This window comes from Montipora foliosa, chromosome 3 (genome assembly GCF_036669935.1).
Source record: "Montipora foliosa isolate CH-2021 chromosome 3, ASM3666993v2, whole genome shotgun sequence".
Lineage (NCBI taxonomy): Eukaryota > Metazoa > Cnidaria > Anthozoa > Scleractinia > Acroporidae > Montipora > Montipora foliosa.
This window is the reverse complement of record NC_090871.1, coordinates 45160941-45180958: the sequence shown is the minus strand read 5'-3', so window position 1 is coordinate 45180958 and position 20018 is coordinate 45160941. Positions and strand designations below refer to the sequence as shown.

At 39.2% G+C, this 20018-nt stretch overlaps 1 long non-coding RNA gene across 1 annotated transcript; it reads right to left on the bottom strand.

Moving 5' to 3' along the window:
• Nucleotides 1–6157: 6157 nt before the first annotated feature.
• LOC137996359 (uncharacterized) lies at nucleotides 6158–19945 on the bottom strand. The gene is made up of 3 exons (XR_011122302.1): nucleotides 19890–19945; nucleotides 17919–18038; nucleotides 6158–6261 (listed from the first exon to the last, which is right to left on the bottom strand). It is a non-coding gene; the product is annotated as an uncharacterized lncRNA (long non-coding RNA).
• Between the last annotated feature and the right edge of the window lie 73 nt (nucleotides 19946–20018).

Below are 20018 nucleotides of genomic sequence, written 5' to 3'. Positions count from 1 at the left end.
TGATTGATACCAAATAATGTATCACTTCATATCGAGCGCGATAGCGCAGAATTATTACGTTAATAGTTTCAATTGCAACAGCTGCTTAATAAACTATTGCCTATCTTATCGGACCTTAGTTTTAAGATTAGATGTGGCAAGGTCGAAATGCAATTTAGTTTTAGATTGAAATAAAATTTCGTTTATTACATCTGCGTGAATAACTTTAACTGACTAAAAAATCCGTTTGTGGACTGGCAAGGCACATAGCTTAATCATTATCGCTTTTTTAATACTCCATTTGGTGAAAAAGACTTACAGCCGTTTCAGACTTGGGAGTCCTAAGAAAACCTCTTCTGGGAGTTGAATGATTTCATTGTTTGAAAGGTATCTAGACATTAAAGCATGGAAACAAAGTATAAGAAACCTGCTGTAAAGCTACGTTAACGTTTACGAAGAATCAAATTAATTTACCTTAATAATACTACTTCTTAAAGTATAGTCAGCGACCTTACACAATTATAACTGAAACCTTACACAATTATAACTGAACGAGAACAGTGCAATTAATTAATGCAAATTTAGCTTGGGTTTCATTTACAGCTTTCGGAGATCTCTGGCGTCATCAGGGAATCGGAAAATACCATTTTCCAATTCGAATGTTTTTGCAAGATTAGTAATTTACCCAGCTTTGTTTGAGCAGCTTCGCCCCATACAGCTATACCATAAGTTATGTAGGGCCGACTCAAAGACCGATATATGCTTAGTAAGGTATCAGTGGGAACAAAGAGTCTCAATCTTGAAATAATTCCAAGAGATTCGCTGATCTTTGAGGAGATAAATAATATATGATGCTTCCAAGTGAGGTTTGAATCGATGAGAACACCAAGGTATTTAACATAGTCCTTCCTTTATCATGATCAAAGAGTTTTATGGTTACGTTGAAGTTCATTCGTTTCTGGTAAGGCCAAAAATTACAAAATAATTAGATTTCTTTGTGTTGAGAGATAATTTGTTTGCCATTAGCCAATTACATACGCTGGTGAGTTCTTTGTTGACTGTTACTTGTAGCGAGGGCAGATTCTTATCAGAAAAGAGAAGTTTTCTATCATCAGCAAACAGAAAGAAATTCAATTGATTAGACAAATAGGAAATATCATTAATGTATAACAAAAACAACAAAGGACCCCATACAGAACCTTGTGGAACACGACAGGAACTTACCTCAGTTTTAGAAAATATGGGCCGACTTGAACTGTTTGTATGAATTTAGTGTAAAATGTGATTACATTCTCTTTGTGCACAGTTTCTAAATATGTCAGTTTATTGTACTTTTATATATACGAAACAACATTTTGCTTTCAATCTTATGAAGACTAATTTCAGTGATATGAACAATTCGCTAGCAAAATTCAGTCGCAAAGTAGCACATATATACATTTTTTATTATCATCTCGTCGTGGACCTTCAAATAACAGCGCATTTTCCTGGCGAAAATGCTTAAACATTCTTAGTAGATAGTCCATTTTAGGAACTACAAATCCAATAAAATCAATCATCCTGTGCACGATATTTACAACAAAGAATGCATCTAACTCGATTGCGGGTCGGCGAAGCAGCGAGACGTTTTAGTGAACGGTGTCCTGTGTTCTAATTTGCTAGTTTCACATCCATATATAAATAACCAGCTTTATTTCTAAGGTTCTGAAGTGCATTTACGTAGGTTCCTCTTTTAAAACCGCGTTCTAAGGTCCCATCGTGCCTCCCGGACTAATAGTTGTGTAATGTGGCACGATTACTATTGATGAGAGAACAATTTCCTGTTTTAGGAAATTGGTAAGCGTAAAAAGGGACACTTGCAATAACTTCGGAGCTCCATGAGGGTATATTTTGTTTAAAGATCCACTAGAACGCCATTCGCGTTATAATGATTTCGACCCCATTGCAGGTTAATTAAATATTCTATAGTGTCCACCGGATAACATTTACGCATATCCACTACCCCCTGAAACCTACCAAAGACAATACTCAGCAGGGGAGTGACAGGAAAGACCTATTGTGAAACTTTTCCATTTTTTCCAAGAAAGAATTTAAAACAATAACAATAAAACGGAGAAATTCGACTCATTGCCATATGGCAATCCAGCAAAAAAATCCCTTAGCATTCCGTCACTTAGTCAAATAATTGCGAATCTTACGCTTCAACTTGGTTTTTTTATTGCCGTCAGTCACTGAAGGTTAACAGGTTGGTTACGTTCAACGTTGAGTCTCTTCGCTCCAGTTTTTAAGGGTTAGCCAACTGACGCTGCGAGCATGATTGGTCCCAGTAAAACGCAAAACCGCTGATTGAAATTTAGACTTCGGAGATCGCATGCCTATCAGATTCTAAGGCGCAGTAATACGGAATAGCACTCTCTTACTTTTGGATAGATTTCAACGTCTTCTTGTCTCTAAATCCGGAAAGAAAGTTTAGGCATATAAAAGGCGCTAATAACATGAAAATAAGTGGCCAGGTACTCCAGAGATTTATTGCAAACTTAATGCAAACGATTGGGAAGGTGCAGGGTCGAGCTTAGGTCAGGCGAGACGAATTTAGGTATACGTTAGAAAGGTTACAAGTGAACGATGAACAAAGTTGTGTTGTGTTTCAAACGTTTGGTAGTGCCTCTGAGTCAAGTGGACGGAAGCTGTAGTTACTAGTAATAATGGTAATAATGATGATCACCTTATTGTGGTCATAAGATTTTGTAGCCGAGCCAAGTACTCTTCTACTTGTGGAGGTTCCAAACCGACTTAAAGCAGATCAAATCAGATGTTGGTTTTATTTTCCACTATTACGCGATTTTACCACACCTGGTCAAGAGAACGCGCAAAATATGAGATGGCACACTGTTGTGTCCCGGTTTGATCGGTTTAGATAAGAACAAATAAGGATGGAACAAGAGCCAGAGCAAGAAAAAGTGTTTTCGTGATCGCGTTTTGGTGGTAGTGTAAGTGCACTACACACTATGCCACCGGGTTGTGAGAGTATGGATGTTCTGGTACTGTGCAGGCATGCTTTATTGAGCTCTGCCTTAGGAGTGAAATTGACAACTGATAATGACTCGAAAATCTGATGTTAAATCCCTTCAAGAAGTGAACGAGTCTCTAAAGAAAGAAATAGAAAGTTTAAAGAATGAATTTGGACTGGTCGCATCTGCGTTAAAGTGTCATGAATCTTCGTGCGGCGGCCATAAACCGCATCCTAAAATGGAAAATCTCTGGAATTTGTTGGAGCCCAGTTTGAAGATCTAAAAGGCCTTCACGTAGGAGCCAAGAAGGACTTAAGGGCACTTGGTGAACGACTTCACTTTCTTAGCGCTCGAGTAGACGAAATGGCTATTTAAATTGATAAACTGGTCCAACACAGTTACAGTTTTAGTATTAAACTGGTCGGTGTGCCCGAGATTGCTGAGACAGGTTCGAAAGAGCCTGCTACAGACTCAAGGAAACCCTGTGTTCGCATCTTTCAAGCTATGGGCTGTAACAACTCGATTAATGATATCGACATGGCCCACCGATTGCCCGCACGCAACGCTGCAAATGGCCCAAAGCCGATCATATGTAGATTTGTGAGACGACTAATGCGAGAAGAAGTCATGTCGCGACGACGAGAGATATCTAGAGTCGACCCAAAAGATGTAGGCCTCGGAGATGCGGCGGAGTTATCGAATTCCATGGTGCTAGACCACCTTACGCCGAAAGTCCAGGACCTTCTTGCGGAAGGAAAAAAACTTCAGGATACAACATAAATACTTTTTCTGCTGGGTGAGAAGTTCTGTCGTCTATCTTCGACACACAGAGGGCAGCCGTGCCATTAAAGTGAAAGACCTTAGATCTCTCCACATGTTAGGCCAGCGGGCCTTAGAGGTGAACACGCAAACCCACAGCTAAGTTCAATTGTATTTTATTCTATATATTTCTCACTATGACAGCGAAAAGAGATCGTAAATTGTTTAAACAATTGTTTTCATGAGGAAAATTTTTCTGCTGATGTTTAAAATCATACGCTTCACTGAGGACTGTATTTGGTCTTTATTTCGTTCCGGTTCTTCTCATGTTATACAAAAACGCTTCACGATCTGAACTACAATTTCGTTCTTCTTAACTCTAGATTCAAAACAATCGTACATTTCACTCTCTCTTTGTCCCATTTCATGTTACACGTCAATCAATGTGACATTACTGAAATAACATTCATTCTGCGGTCAAAACATGAAGCGCCGCCAGATTATGCGCGTAATTTGCTTTGCGTGGGCCTGACTACGCGTTCCTACAGCTGATGGCAAAATATCTTATTCTCGATCGACACTTCCTGAAAACTGCCTTTTGCTCTTTCTATAAACTGTGTATCACTATCTATTTACTATTTTGCATAAGGCAGTCTAACAAAATCTGGACCTTGATTAGTTCGCATTTTTGAGCTTTAAAATAGAACTTTCGGTCGTATGTTTCTGACAGCAAGTCGTATATTTTGAGGTCTCCCATCCAGATACTAATATCTCCTGAAAGGCCTTAACTTCAATGAAATTTTGTCTTGGAAAGCTGTCAGAAGCTCAGAGCATATGCTTAAACTTCAGGTGTTGAAGAAGTTGTAAGGGAACTTGAAAATGATCAACATGTCAGCCTCGAAGCAAATGTTTCTTGATTCCCTTTTATTTCCTTCAATTTTTCTGGGTTTAGTATCATTACTAGTAACCACATATCTTCTTTGAGGGGCTATTTACCTAAGACATCTACCATGGCACTGTAATGATATACGGTACCCAAACAATATCGTGTTCTATTACAGCTACATATTATGCAAAGGAAACTTGAATCTCCTGGAAAATAAAACGCATCTCAGTTGACAGTTATGGAATAAGGCGTTGTGTTACTGCAATACCACATGTACGCAATGCGTGCCTATTTTACAAAGCCTGAGAATTTAGCCGTCTCATCGCTTGTCACTCGTTATTTCGTTTATCAAATCAAATAACGGACATTTGAATGGTTTCCTCTGTGCCGTTTTCGTCATTTGCACACGATTCTTAGTCAATGCAGGAGAAGCCAAAATACTAGAAAATTGTGTAATAGTGGAATGATAAATCCCTTATTGAAAGGTTTAATACGCTAGTCACAAAATATCCGAGAGTATGATATGTTACTGAAACCATTAAATAATGTGTATAAAACCGGAGCATCCGGAGAAAAATCTCTCGGTGCAGAGCACAAAAGCCACAATACTTTAATGATGCCGATTCTTAATCGAATCGACTCAGAGGACCATAATGGTGGAAGGCGACTGCTCTCATCTTCTCCGTGCCATCCCTGCTACGCTGTATTTCAGAAAGACAACTGTAATTTCAGTACTTAAACCTAAGCTGCGACATTTAGCTTAAGCAGCATAATAGAAAAACTTAACTTGCCGTGTCAGGCTCTGCCATCTCGTTGCTTCCTTGACGTTGTTTTCCAAGGGACCCACCGTTCAGTCCATTGGTGTAAGCACAATGAGACAGATCCTATTAAGGAATACCCTACCATCAAACAACCTAGATTGAAAAACTTTTTGGTTTGCTGAAAGTAATAAAAAATAATTTAATTTAATATCCTCCCCGTTAAATATTTCTAACAGCAGGTTTAGAGTTTCACTTTGCGATTGACCGCCTTTATTGGAAATGGGTATCTCATATCTGACTATGGTATCTGATAATTTCATATTCCGATCAATTAGTTAGCCCAGCAGGCAGACGCGTGTTTGTCTGCTGAGCCATGTCATGCCCAGCATAAAATATACGCATTATTTTGTGTTTGGTTCTACACGCGTAAGCCAGAACAGCCTTTCAATTAAGGGCAAAACCGTGTTAAGTTCTCTGTGTACTGCTGATGTTAACGAGGAATAGTTTCGTAAATTACCTTTTCTTGCACTAGAAGTATAAACGGCTGTAAATCTTGAAGAGCCAGTTGCAACAACGAACATATAGTGTTCACTAGATTGTAAGGTGAAAGGACTCTTGCTTGAAGTGAAGCGCCCAAGCAACGTTTGAGACATGTTCCTTCCATCATATACTTTTACCGTACTCGGCCGCGGGTTCCCGTAGTAAGAATAATAATTCACGATATTAAGAGTTGTAAAGTTCAATACGATGTTGTGTCGAGGCGGGGCTGCGATAAGCCAGCTGCACGTATTTTGTATGAAAGAGGATTTGATCATCCCACTTGAGCCATTGACCATGAAGAAGCATGGTTCTGAAGAATTTACCCCTGTGGATTTACAAGTACAAAAAAGGTAAATTACGCGTCTATAAGGCTCTCGCAAGTTAAAGGTGTTAGATAGATGGCAACAAGGGAAATGACATGTGCTGCCTCCTTTATTAAGACAATCATGAGGTCTCTGACACGATTCCCATCTTTATACTAATGATATAAAGGAAAGTAGCTCCTACTTAATTTTCAATTGTTCACAAAAATGTGCCAAAACATACACTCATTCATTCAGGCTTCATTTTAATTCTTGGTTTGCATCCACGTGATGAGACGGCCTTGTTGGTGTATAACATGGCTCGACAGACACCGCGGCAAAACGAGTGCGCATGCTCTGCTTCGAACACATTTGATTCGAGCTTTTGAGATCTTTGTTTTTTGAGTCTTTTGTACCTTTTGATGATCAAGATCTCACGCTCAACAAAACTAAACAGTAGTTCCGTGTTGTTTCCAACGAGAAAGTCAAAAGAGGTGAGCTTATTTTAGGCATGAAATATTTATTTGTTTATGTCGTTTCCATGGAAGTTATCTTTGCCAAACTATGTTTGCTCGTGTTTCGCGCCGGTCACACCGTTGAAGACCTAAAAGTTGTAAATTTTAAACTGATAACATTTTTCTTTTACTGTTTTTCGCTTAAGGGCAATTCCTCTAAAAACGCTGAGGGTTTTGACACAACAGAAGTTTTAACCTCTGACATGTGATACGAGAGCCATTGTTTTTTCTGTGACCTGGTTGTCCACAGCAAGAGCAATGGTTTGTATGGCAGATGGTGATGCTCTTTCTTTCCCAGCTCTGTGTTGCTTTGCCGGACATACTAGGTTGTGGTATGATTAAATTTAATTGATCTCTAGATTTCTGTTGATTTCATTGTCCCAGTCACCTGACCTGAAGAAATCTTGTGGAAAGTGTTGATATCTGGCTGGCTGTCAGTTTGACTGTCATTACTTTCAAGATGTGAGCAACTGTTTTTATCTGCATTGTTTGACAAAACCTCCTTTTAAGGGAGTCAGTTAAGTTGTTTAGTTTTTTTTATAAAGGGATCTTTACAAATAGGGCACAGATTTCCATGTTTTTTCAAGTATCTTAAGTGACATCTGTGCATGAAAATGACCAACTGATAATAATATTATTGTTTTACTTTGATCAGTTTCCTGTTGTTTCTTAAACATATCATTTATTCTTATTCCAGTGCTTTAGTCTAAAACTCTTCCTGGTGTGTGTGCTGATCTCGTCAAACCATGCATAGCAAGCAACATTCCAGATTGTTTTTAGAGATTGTGATGAGGATTTCAGCGTTGAATATTTTATTGGTTTTGTGATGAAAAAAGCCAGGGTTGTTATTCATCTCTCATTTTTTCCTGCATGAGATCCTGCATGATGACAACAGTATTACTGCAAATTAAACATCACAAATGTGAGCATGTCAGTGATTAATACAAGATGGTTTCCAAACAGCTCTTCAAAATTGTCTAGAAAAGGGACGATAATTATTTACTTGCCACACCTTCTAAGTCAATGTTTGGCCAAGCAAATATAATTTGGTTATTTTATTCAAGTAAACTGTCTTACTTTCATTAATACAGCTGTATGTTATTCTAGTCTTTCTCTTGCTGAGCATGGGTTTGGATATTAACTTCTGAGAATGCTCCTACTTGTAATAGTCTTAATAGTGAATATACCGCACTTACAACAATAAAATTAGAGAGATATTTGAGTTACTGCATATTGTGTTTTGTGGTAACACATACCATAGTAGTTGTTGTGGTTATTGTTGTTGGAAAGGAATCAGATAGAGTCATTGTGGGTCCAGATAGAGCCATTGTGGGTCTATCATTGGGTAGTGAAACTGGATCAGTTGTGCATAATAAAATGTTAGAGTATGAAGCAGAATGCCTCTAGTCTTGCTGGATGTATGTTTACATTCCTCTCTCAGTATCTTTACACACAGTGCAAAATTTAGGCTGGATTTTTGCTGGTGCAATGCATGCAAAAGTGAAATCAGCATTTTCCAAACACATGCAGGTGAATGTTTTCTATGTTTCATTATCATGATTCTCATGTCTCCCCACCCTCATCTCAGCAAGGCTCTACAAGGTGATCGACGAAGCTGGATGTTACCAGCCAGCTGCGGGAAAAATGGTGAAAAAATGCTTTCAACGATGGACCACTACCAAACTCCAAGTAAAAGGGAAACATCAAGTAGCATTGGAGTCAAATTTATACTTAGTTTCAAAACTTTTTTGCGATCCTCTCTTAAAATTAAGACTTATTTTCTTTATTTTATTGCCTCGCTCTTGTAAAAGTAACTAGTCTTGTAAAATATGAGAATGGAGGGCAGGTAAGTGACTTATCCAAGTTGCCGAATAAGTGGGATGCGGGCATGAAAAGAACTTGAGCTTATTTCTCACTTTCAAATGATTCCAATGAAACAAACAGACGATTTCCTCGTTCAACAGAAGCAACATAAGCCATCTTCGCAGAAGGAATTATCATTCTGCCCTTGCAAAGATGTTTACCCGGCGTTTTCCTTCTCAGTGCACAGTTTTCCGCCCAGACGTTTACCAACGCAGAGACCATCGCGACTAATAACATTACGAACTTCGTCCTTTTGCTCTAGCGGTCGAATCCAAGGTAAAATTCTCCTGGTTTGAACTATAGCTTTTTGGTTTGAAAAGACACACGGAAGATAAGTCTTTCAGGAAGCTCTCTTCAAAGTTTAAACCATATCAAAGTAGTGTTGTCCTTATCATCGCAAAATGAAAACAAACACAGAGAATTTAAATTGCCGCCATTTTGCCGCGCTGTTTCTATGGCAGAATTGATTGGTACCAATCCCTCGCGCGTGGCTCAAGCCTGCGCACTCATTTTTCCGCGGTGTAGGCCCGACAAGCTTTGCAAAATAATAGAGTCAAATTCCCAAAACACATTTTACTGCATTGTTATTTACACCAACATGGCCGCCGTGACGTCAGATACAAACCACCAATAAAATAATCTGTGATGTTCACAATAAAGAGCACCGGCTGGAAAGCTATATCACTATGAGGAAATCCAGTATAAGCAAAGCAGCATGTTTGAGAATATGAAGTTATTGACTGAGTGGAAAGGCCGGACGGGAAAATATTTGGCCCGAGGTCATGATGTATTTTCCTGTCCGGCCCAACCTAAACTCATTCAATAAGCATTTTATCATATGGGCTCTTTACACTATTCATGAGCACTCAGTATATGAAGTGTGGACAAAACAAGTAACAAAAATTTGCACAGAAAATTTATCTAATAGGTTGTTTGCATTTACTTTAAATAACTTGAATGTTAAAAAAGCGACGAAATCCTCTAAAATTGCATCGCGCTGAGTAGTATGTGCCGTACGGCTTTTTCCGGCCCTGCGTATACAAGCATACCCGGGAAGCATACCCGGGAAAAAGTCTCCAGAATACCCCAAAATACCGAAACTGCCTTCTAATATACCTAAAAGTAATCAAAGCGTGTATACTGTATACCTGAAATTGATAATTAGTAAAGCAATCCCTTAATTGGTCTTAATTGATCTTACCTTTTTAGCAGGTAACTTTTATTTTTATTTTTATTTTGCAGTGCAATACAACACTTAGCTCTGATTAACCGAGCTTAGTCAGTCTGTATGGGAGAATCTTGACCTCGTGCCTGCGTAGGCATACTCTTACCTAACAACCAGGTAGTTAACATTTTACAATTTGCAGATGACACAACTATCATAAGTAGCAACACGCAAACATTGAAGTCTAGTCTCCTTATTCTTGAAAAAATTCGGGAGCCTCTCAGGACTAAGAATAAACAAAAAAAAGCGATGTGGTCGGGATCCGAGAAAAATAAAAAATCCAAGATATTGGAATTCAAGAGTTCAGCTGACCCAATTAAAAGTTCTAGGAACCCTTTTATCTTACAACATGGGAAAAAAATTTGGAATCTAACTTCCTCACCAGGGAATCCGAAAAATGAAAACGAAATTAGATTTATGGCTATCAAGAGACCTTACACTTTGCAGTATTAGCTAAAACTCTTGGCGTTTTGCAATTAATACACGTAGTTTCTATGCTTTCAGTCCCTGGCAATGTTACCAGAACAGTCCAAGCACAGCTATTTTCCTTCTTGTGGAACAATAAGAAAGATAAGATTAAGAGGCAAGTCATGAAACAATCCTTTGAAAAAGTGGGAATCAAATCTGTTGATTTTTCAATTATGATCAAGTCTTTAGGCCTGGCTTGGATCAGTAGGATACTAAGCGATACGGAAGACACGTGGAAAGCAATCCCAAATTACTACCTTTCAGATTACGGAGGCTTACCTTCCTATTAAGATGTAACTATAAGTGGATCTTGTTAACAAGCGTTTACCTGTCCTCTACAGGGAATTAACTTCTAGAATACTTCCAGGACATCCTCCCTTACTTCCCTTATGGTGAATGCATACTTTGGAATAATAAAGCAGTAACTATCAATGACCATTCTTTATTTCGGAAATCGTGGTTTGCAGGTGGAATATGTTTTTATTAAAGATATTTTGAACCCCCATGGAAACGTCTTCACAGTCGACGGATTCCAAAGTAAATTCAGGATCAAGATAAATTATCTACACTACTTTCAGGTTATTGCTGCTATTCCACCCGATTTAAAACAGAAAGCTAAAATTAACCTATGCAAGTCCCTCATTCGACTCACTAGAATCAACCAATATCAGCCCTAGACGTAACCAGTATGTGTTGCAAACTTTACTGTAACCTCTTTAATGATAGCTGTGTTATCAAACCAAAAGGTGTCAGGAAATGGAGAGAGAAATTTCCGTTTGAAAATTGGCAGACGAAATTCATAATCTCTTTTATTTACCGATCATCTAAAAACAATGAATTGAGGTAGTTTTCGTTTAAACTGTTACATAGAATAGTCTTATCCAACAAAGAACTTAAAAAGTTCGCATTCGTTAGCGACGCAAGCTGTATATTTTGTCTTTCCGCTGACTCAATTGAGCATGCATTTCTGAACTGTATGTTACACCCGCCAGTTATCTACTGGCCCCCCTAAAACGTAGACTATCCCTATTTCTTCTCTGTTTAAAGGAATATATTTATAACTGCAGATGCTTTGAAAGGAAACCCATAAGGTTGCCCACAAGTATCACGGCAAAAGTTTGAAGTCAATACTGCACAATTAAAAAATATACTGCTTCAGTTTTAGGAAAGCACTTTTTCCTTCATTTGTCGATTTTTTTTTTTTTTTGAAAAATATTTTAAAAAGCAATAGAGGACTTTTTTCATGTTTACATCGCCTCATCTTAACACTTGGGAAGTTGGGAGAATTTTCGACAGTTATGCAAACCTTCGAGCGGCGTCTTGAGTTTGTATATCTGTCTCGAATTCTCCCAACTCCCCTCGTGTTTAGATGAGGCCATGTGAACAGGGAAAAAAGTCCTCTTTGCTTAAGTAATACTGTAGTGAAACAGGTAGTGTCTATCACATGATCACATTAAAAACTCTGTTAATAATATAGAAAGCAAAAGAGTAGGTAAAGTACAGTCTGTACACGCCAGTATTTGTTGTATTGACCTTAAAAGAAAGTACCCCACGGGCTTCTGTTGCAGCGAGGTTCTCCCTTTGTCCTTCAGTCTCAAATGTTTCTTCTGTAATGTTTTGTTTCTTTTACCAGGCCAAACAAAGGAATTTTTTTTATTGAAGCAGTATAAAACAGAAGTGGGAAAAGAATTCAAACGATTAGTTTTCTACTTGTGTGACACTGATCACTTTTCTACCTATGAAAAGTATCTACAGGAGTGTGCCAGTACAACTGAGGATGAATGTAGTTTTTTTGAAGATGTGTCGCCTTCAGCTAGTGAGCAAATAGAGCAGGATGAGACTTTAAATTTTCATAGAGAACTCTCACCCTGTTACCTCTTTAAGGTTGTGTTCTTAGCTAAGGTTATGGTTCCTGTTGTGAAGACTGTTCCTGTTTGTCGTTTCAACGTATCCTTTTCTTAACATGAAAATATTTTGAACTCAACAAAACTTGTTAAACAGATGATTCATTGAGGGTTTTTGATGACATGCTTGATATCAAAAGTAATGTCGATTCCTTAAGAACCAGGTAATCAAACATGCCATTATTTCGAGAGGAAATCATTTGGGTGTCATTCAATCAACAGTCCAATAATGTGTTTTATTACACATAGCATGAGAATTTTAATCTATAAAGTTCATTTGTACAAATCTATACGCTTCATTTTCACATGTGAAAAAATCCTATAAAGCCAGTCTGAGTGGCGTACGGTATAACCAGTCAACGATATATATATATAGCGTAAAGGCTTCTCAAAGCCAATCATTCGTGCATCTCGTGCATCTCGTGCAAATCCTACTTTGTTATTGAATTAAATTTAATTTGCATTTGGTTCTATTGTTATTGAGTTTTTGTTTCTAATTTGCGTTCAGAAAACTATTTCAATAAAAATCCTCGTCTTATGTGTCATAAACAGCTCACGGCATAGAAAGTGCTTTGTACGGGATTGTATTCACTCGTTGTTCGTGTCAAAAACCCTCACTCGCTCGTACCTTGCTCGTTCGCGGTTTTTGACACAAACAACTCGTGAATAAAACCCCGTACGCCGCACTTTCTATCACGTAAACTATATGTACAACTCTATACCGTCTCTCCAGTTCCTTGACATCTGCAAGTCACAAGTAGTGAGAACGTACTGGAAATACTCCTGATATTCATTTCTTACAACTCTCTCTACCAACTGCACGCTGGAATATTCCATTTGGTTGGCAGGAACACGTGCTATCAGGTTAGGGGTCCCACCATGATTCTCTGGTAAATAGTACAAGGAATCAGGTTGTCCAGGGATGGTATCATATCTTGACTTTCGAATATAATGGGTGTTCCAATGCCCTTGAAGGTGTTCAAGATCCTGCTGCAGTAATGGTGCAAAAAAGAACCACAAACACTCACGCCCTCGTTCACTTGCTGGATTAAACATGCCTTGCTCTTCTAGGTCCTTAAAGAAATTTATCCACCAGTTCCTTCTGCTTCCTCTGAAGTAGGAACACCACGCCTCCGGAGAGATGGCACATAACGATGACTACTTAAATCATCCCGGAAAAAACTGTGTATCGAGGCCATTAATCCATTCTCAGTCCCGAGGTCAGTAATAAGTTTCTGAGGACATCCACCCGTAGGTTGCAAATTGTTATGGGGCCAGTTGTTTTATCGCGTCACATACAACCATAACACTTTCATGCGCCTTTTCAATTTAGCTATACTCATTCGAATGCCATGGTATTTATCTTACAGTGCAAGTATGTCGTTATAGGTAAATCCTTTGCTGAAGTAATCGCGAATCACCTCCTCGGCTTCATGTGCATCTCTTTCCGCCATTTTGTGTCTTTGACGGAGTATTGGGATTGGAACGAAACCTGTCCCTTTCCGCTTAAATTTCCCTTCCACTTCCGCCGTGATAATGGTGGGGTGATAATGTTTTGACATCAAATATTATAGCAATTGTCTTTGGGCGCTCGATTTTCTTGATTACACTCGTTTTTTGATCTCTTCAGGGCGTGTTCGATTGACCCTATTACGGAATAAAAGTAGGTGCAGTGATGATTTGAAATAGTATGTTTGGCGTAGTTTTTAAGCAACTAGGATGTTGAAGATATGGTTAAAATTTCAGTTTAGTAGGTGTTTGACAATTTTCATGTGAATCTCTGTAAAAGCGAAGGATTTCTGCCTTCAAATCTATGTATTCCTATTCCGGAATAAGGCCGATCGAACACATCCTTACATACGTACAATAATTATGGAAATGCATTTTACCACACGGAAATGAAAATTTTTCGCCTCAGAGCCCCCTTTCTAAAAACATACAGGAAAATAGCTAATATCTAAAACAATTTTCACTTTATTTCAAATCAAAACAATTGCTTCCCAAGTACTTACAGCGGTTACCATTCACACGTGCCCCTCAACGACTTTTTTTTTTTTTTTTTTTTTTTTTTTGTTTTCATTTTTCGAAACTGAATTTGGGTGGACGTCAATCAATCAATTTAGTTTCGAAAAATGAAAACAGAATCGTTGAGGGGCGCCTGTGACTGATAACCGCTGTAAGCTCAGAGAACGCTTTCGCCTCAAGTTCACAAGAATTCACTGTTCATGATCACAAAATACTTCTTATTGTTTCTTTTTGGCAGTCGATTGGAAATACAGCCCTTGTCAGTTGTCATTGGTTAAATAGAAGACCCTGGGCCTGTCTTAAATAGTGGTGCACGCGGATCTTCGTGGAAGCCATGTAAAAAGAAATTATCTGGCATACCAATTTTATTTCATTAAAGAAGCCAACTCTAAGAAGAAGATTGTTGGACATGAATTCAATTCTTATAAAACAATAATGTCAACAACATCCCAGTCGTGCTTGCAATTGACTTCATTATGGTAATTTGACCAAGGTCAAAACTGAGTTATCTAAACAAGATGCATATCTTTGCCCTAAAACATGGACTAAATTTAACCTTTTCTTTGCATGCATACTAGCTCTTCCGCGCTGTTACTGTGTTCGACCTGACTAAAAGCCACTACGTTTTCCCTTTTCTTATGCCTGAGGTAGTTAAGGGACCTATCACAATAACATGGTACAAATTGAGAGAACGATTAAATTGACCTATGCCAATGGAGAAACCATTGGAACTTAATTTCAGCTGCTGACTCGGAGCGAAACAGCCTGAAGAAACTCCTTTTTCCCTGTTTTAAAGTGTGACTATTCCACCTAGAAAAATGACGAATTATACGCATATACCAGTGATGGATCCAGAGAGCCCCCACCTTATTTTTGGACCAAAGCCACCAAAACACCATAAAGCACCAAAACTGTGAAAGGGCAAACACAAAATGTTTGAGAGCGGGCCCCCACCTTACCTCCAGTCCCCAGTTGTTCAAACGATGGATAGCGCTATCCGCTGGATAAATCACTATCCACTGGATAAATCAATTGGTTTTGCTAGTGTTTATTCACTGGATAGTGATTTATCCGGTGGATAGCGCTATCCATCGTTTGAACAACTGGGGGCAGGTCTGGATCCGCGACTGTATAAAAATGCAGCCAGAGAGAGTCTCGTTGGTCCCACTTTACGTATATCATGGCCTCCTTCTGCCTTGCATGCAATGGATCATTGGTATAGGCATTAGGCACGTGACTGCGAAGACCAATTCTGGAGCTGCAAGGGCTGTGGTAGTGTGAACACTGCGTAAATTATCGCTTCCGATGCTTGGAAACCTTCTTCTTCTGTCTCTCTCCACCCAGGTCCTCATCCTCTCTACCTCTGCCCGTTTGCGGCCCGTCTTTTACGGCTACTCTCGACTTAATACGGTCGTCAGCCAGCGATTCCGAGTTGCCGACATTGATTTGGCTGCCTTCATGTCTCGTTTGCAGACGTGTTTGTAGCGAAGAAGCGGCCACCCTCTCTATCGGTTGCCTTGATCCAGCTGTCCATAGCTATAGAGTAGGTCTTTTGGAAGGCGCTCGGGGCCCATGGCCTAGCCAACAACGTAGTCTACGCTCTTAAAGGAGGTACAGGATAGCTGGCAGTTCTGCACTTTCAAGTACTTCCTGGTTGGTGATTTTATCCTTCCAGGTGATCTCAAGAATCTGAAGTGGAGTGTGTTCAGTCTAGCTTCTTGTCTCGTGTATGTAGGCCATGTCTCTCTCCCATACAACAGGATGCTGAGGACGCATACAGAGTATTCAAGTCACTATTCAGGGAGAGATTGGAGGTGGTTGTTGAGCCGAGGTACTTGAGGGCGCCCACAGAGTTGAGTGCTTGGTTGCTGATCAGGATGGTCGGCTCAGTATGGGTCCCCATTGTCAGTGCCTTAGTCTTCTTGATGATGGTAAGGCATAAGTCCTGGCAGGCAGTCGCGAAGCTGTCTATGATCGCTTGTTGTCCGCTCTCTGTATGACTTACAAAGGCAGCGTCGTCGGCACAGAGTATCTCTCTTAACAGCACTGTCTTCACTTTGGTCTTAGCGCGGAGACGAGTCAAGTTCAGAAGCTTTCTGTCGGGGCGTGTATGGTGGAGGAGGCCGCCCTCAGTGCAGAACTGGAAGGCGTGTTAGAGGAGGACAGAAAAGAAAATACCAAAAAGGGTGGGTGCCTACACGTAGCCTTGCTTCTCTCCACTGCGAATTTTGAATGGGCGAAATCAAGAGTTCTCTTGACGAAATATTGTAACTAAAACCATACATACAAACAAACAAGATGCTTTATCAACTTTATTTATCGTCGAATTTAGCAGCACCTTACTAAGCGAATGTCTCCATCGTTGAGTTTATTGCTTTCGGTGGTAATTTTAGCCTTTCTACCCCTTTCACTGTGTTCCGGATTCCGGATTGTAGGCAAACCCTTAGAAAAGAAAGTTTGACGTGGAACAATACGCTTTGCCTTGGAAAAGTAAGTTTTGCCGCGAGAAAGTAAGTTTTTCCGTGGTGTCAACAAATGTTTGCCGTGGTGTTGACAAACTTTTGCTGTAATGTCGACAAACTTTTGCCGTGGCCTTTTTAAATTGTTGCCGTGGTGTTCTCAAAAATTTGCCGCAGCGTTGACAATTTTTTTGTCACGCTTACCAAATCCTATCTTTTTCGATTTAAAAATAAAAGTGCTTGCCTAAAACTTAAGTAGTACATATTAAAAAATAAATGTCGACGTAGTTCTTTTAATTGTGCAGTATTGACTTTAAACTTTTGCCGTGATACTTGTGGGCACCTTAAACCCAACATTCTAGAACTCCAAAAAGGGTGCTATTGCAAATGGAACATGGAAAAATGTGCTCGTCACTAAAGTTTGCTCCTCTCTCGGCCGTAACTCTTCCTTTTTTTTTTTCATTTTGTTAGTTTGTACTCAGTACTCTTTGTTTTTTCTTTTGTATGTATTTGTATCTGTAGTTGTTGCGGCTGTAGTTCTTTTTAAATGAAATAATATTTTTTTTAAAAAAGTTCTAAGTGTTGTAATGCACTGCAAAAAAGAAAAATTACCCTCTAAAAGGTAAAAGCAGATTTGACCAATTAAGTGATTGCTTTGCTAGTTACTAATTTCGGGTATACAGTAAGCAGCGCTTTGATTACTTTTGGGTATTTTGGAAGAAGGAATATATAGGTCGTGAGTACAGACCGAACGCAGTGAGGTCTGTATACAAGACCCAGGTCTAGCTTAGATTCTCTCATACAGACTGACTAAGCTCGGTTAAAAACATGTTTATTATATGGCAGACAAGAACAGTTTAATTTGTTTAATGTAACTGGCTTGTACTAACTGACATTTTGCTTGCTTGCTTGAGCCAAACGGTTGCCTGGAAAGGAGAAAAGGGCGACGGCCCGTTCGACTAGGAAAGAAACTAATAACAAGAAATTATTGCCCCCAAATTGGCCTCCTCTAAATGTTTGTTTCTCTTCAAGCATATGAATAACAAACTGTTTAAAGTACCTAATACTGATTTTATGCTTTAGACTAATCCGGCCTTTAATTTAAATAAATTCTTTTCAGGAACTCAAATAGCCATCCCAAGATTGACCAATCGAACTGACCTTTAGTACCGTTAAATCAATTCATTCAAAATATATAAAGAAAAATCATTGACTGCTTACTCCAAAAATTGCACATCGCAAATATTAAAAGTGCAAGATGACCGGTGGTTTCCATTCTTGAATGCACTTCAATACGTATTAAACTCGCCCTGCATTTCAACTAAACGTGACAGCTGGGAACTGCAAAGGAATGAGAATACCAAGGTCATGTCGAAATTGTTTCCACTGTACCAAACGTTGTTTTGTACGCTGTAAATTAGCATCTTCATTGCCTTATAGCAGTGGTACAGAATTGGAGGGAGGCAAGGAATAATTTGAAGTGGTAAAGGAAGTTAGTTAAAAATTTGAGACCAACATTAATTTTACCAATGACTACTGCCTGCCCAAGTTTTGTCTGTCGCGTGCCTGATTACTTTTCTCAATACGCTCTTGCCTAGCTTCGGCCACGATAATTAACGCTATTCACCGAAGTGGAGGTGGCCACCGACACTGAGGTGAATAGTTGTTTTAGTATACAATGAAACAGTGACATAATATAGCACAAAAAGACGATTTTAACTGATTTATTCCTGCAAAGATTACAACATTTTCGGGCGCGAATTGCTCGGGGGTGAACAGTTAACAACTATTCACCGAAGTGGAGGTGGCTGGCGGTGGATATTTACCGAGACGCGAAGCGGCGAGGTAAATATCCAACTCTAGCCACCGACACGGATGCAAATCGGGACGCAATTTTTGCCCGAGTTGCTCGGAGGTAAATAGCACAGGATATTCGGAGTTTGACGAGCCAATCAGCGACCGCGTTCATTGCTATCCACTGCTTTGGTATATACTAACAAAGGATATCCGGAGTTTGAGTAGCCAATCAGCGCGCGCGTTCATATACTAATTAACAATAAGACCCATAGACTGAAAGGGCTACGGGTCAATCGCCTCATGGGCTATTGACCCGTGGCCCTTGAGGGCGAAGTGTCTAATTGTTTTGGTATCACCCGACTAGTCGGACAGAAAAAGCAATAATAAAGTTAGCAAATGGAAGTTAAATAAATTGGGAATTAAACAAAACAAAGCGTCACGCTTTTCGCTACTCGCGGACTATTACTAATAGTCCTGTAGTAGCGTAGCCAATTAAAATGCAGCATTTGCATTAGTCCACTAATTGGGTGATACTAATTAACGTTAGTATGAACTACAACAGTGGATAGCGTTGATTGCGTGCGCTGATTAGCTACTCAGACTCCGAATATTCTTTGCTCTTCACCTCCCAGCAATCCGCGCGAAATTTGCGTCCTTGTCAGTGCCGGTGGGTAGTGGTGAATATTTACCTCGCTGCTATCCACCACTAGCCATTTCCACTCCGGTGAATAGTTTTTAATTATTGATTGAAAACTAAGATTAATTCAAAGGCGGGAAAAACCTGTAACATCTGCCTTCAACCCTTTTGTCTCGGATCAGTTAAGTTCAATGGTTTCATGACATATCCTAAGAATAATAGCATAATTTTATTGAATGTCTCTCTTGGTTTCAAAACCGTTTCTTAGTGGCATTCATTGCATCATATTTGTGAAAGGTTGCTAGCGTTGCAGAAAAGGTCGTCTAGATTCCAATGTATAAATTTTTCCTTAAAGAAACAGGAAATCGGTAAATTGCACGCACTTTAACCTGGAACAGTTCATTTTGACCCTGTAATATTAACTATGCCATAAATCAGAAAATTGTCTCTGGTTTTGGGCTTCTGGCTAACGCCGACTTTACTTTTTGTCGCGATGAAATGTAACGAGTTTGTAGGTGTTTTTGTATAGGCTTTCGGTAAACTGTTAATTTTCCGGCTTACTATCTAGTTACCCATGTTTACTGAAGACCTAACATATTTCAAATAACTTAACGTAACAAACTCAAAATATGTGATTCAGAAATTTTAAAGTCGTTCTTTACGATCCATTTAAGAGAAATCAACTGACTCGGCAAATTGGGAAAATTGCTTTTCATGTGTTTTCTCTACCATTAATGGAAATGCTACAGTACGCATACCTCACATGGACGACTTTTCACTGGAAAGGAGCAAATTTTCCTGTCGGATTCGCAGCCTCTGGTTTGCACGTCGGAAATGAAATATATGTCACAGTTGACACATAAAAACATAATAATTCATACAATTAT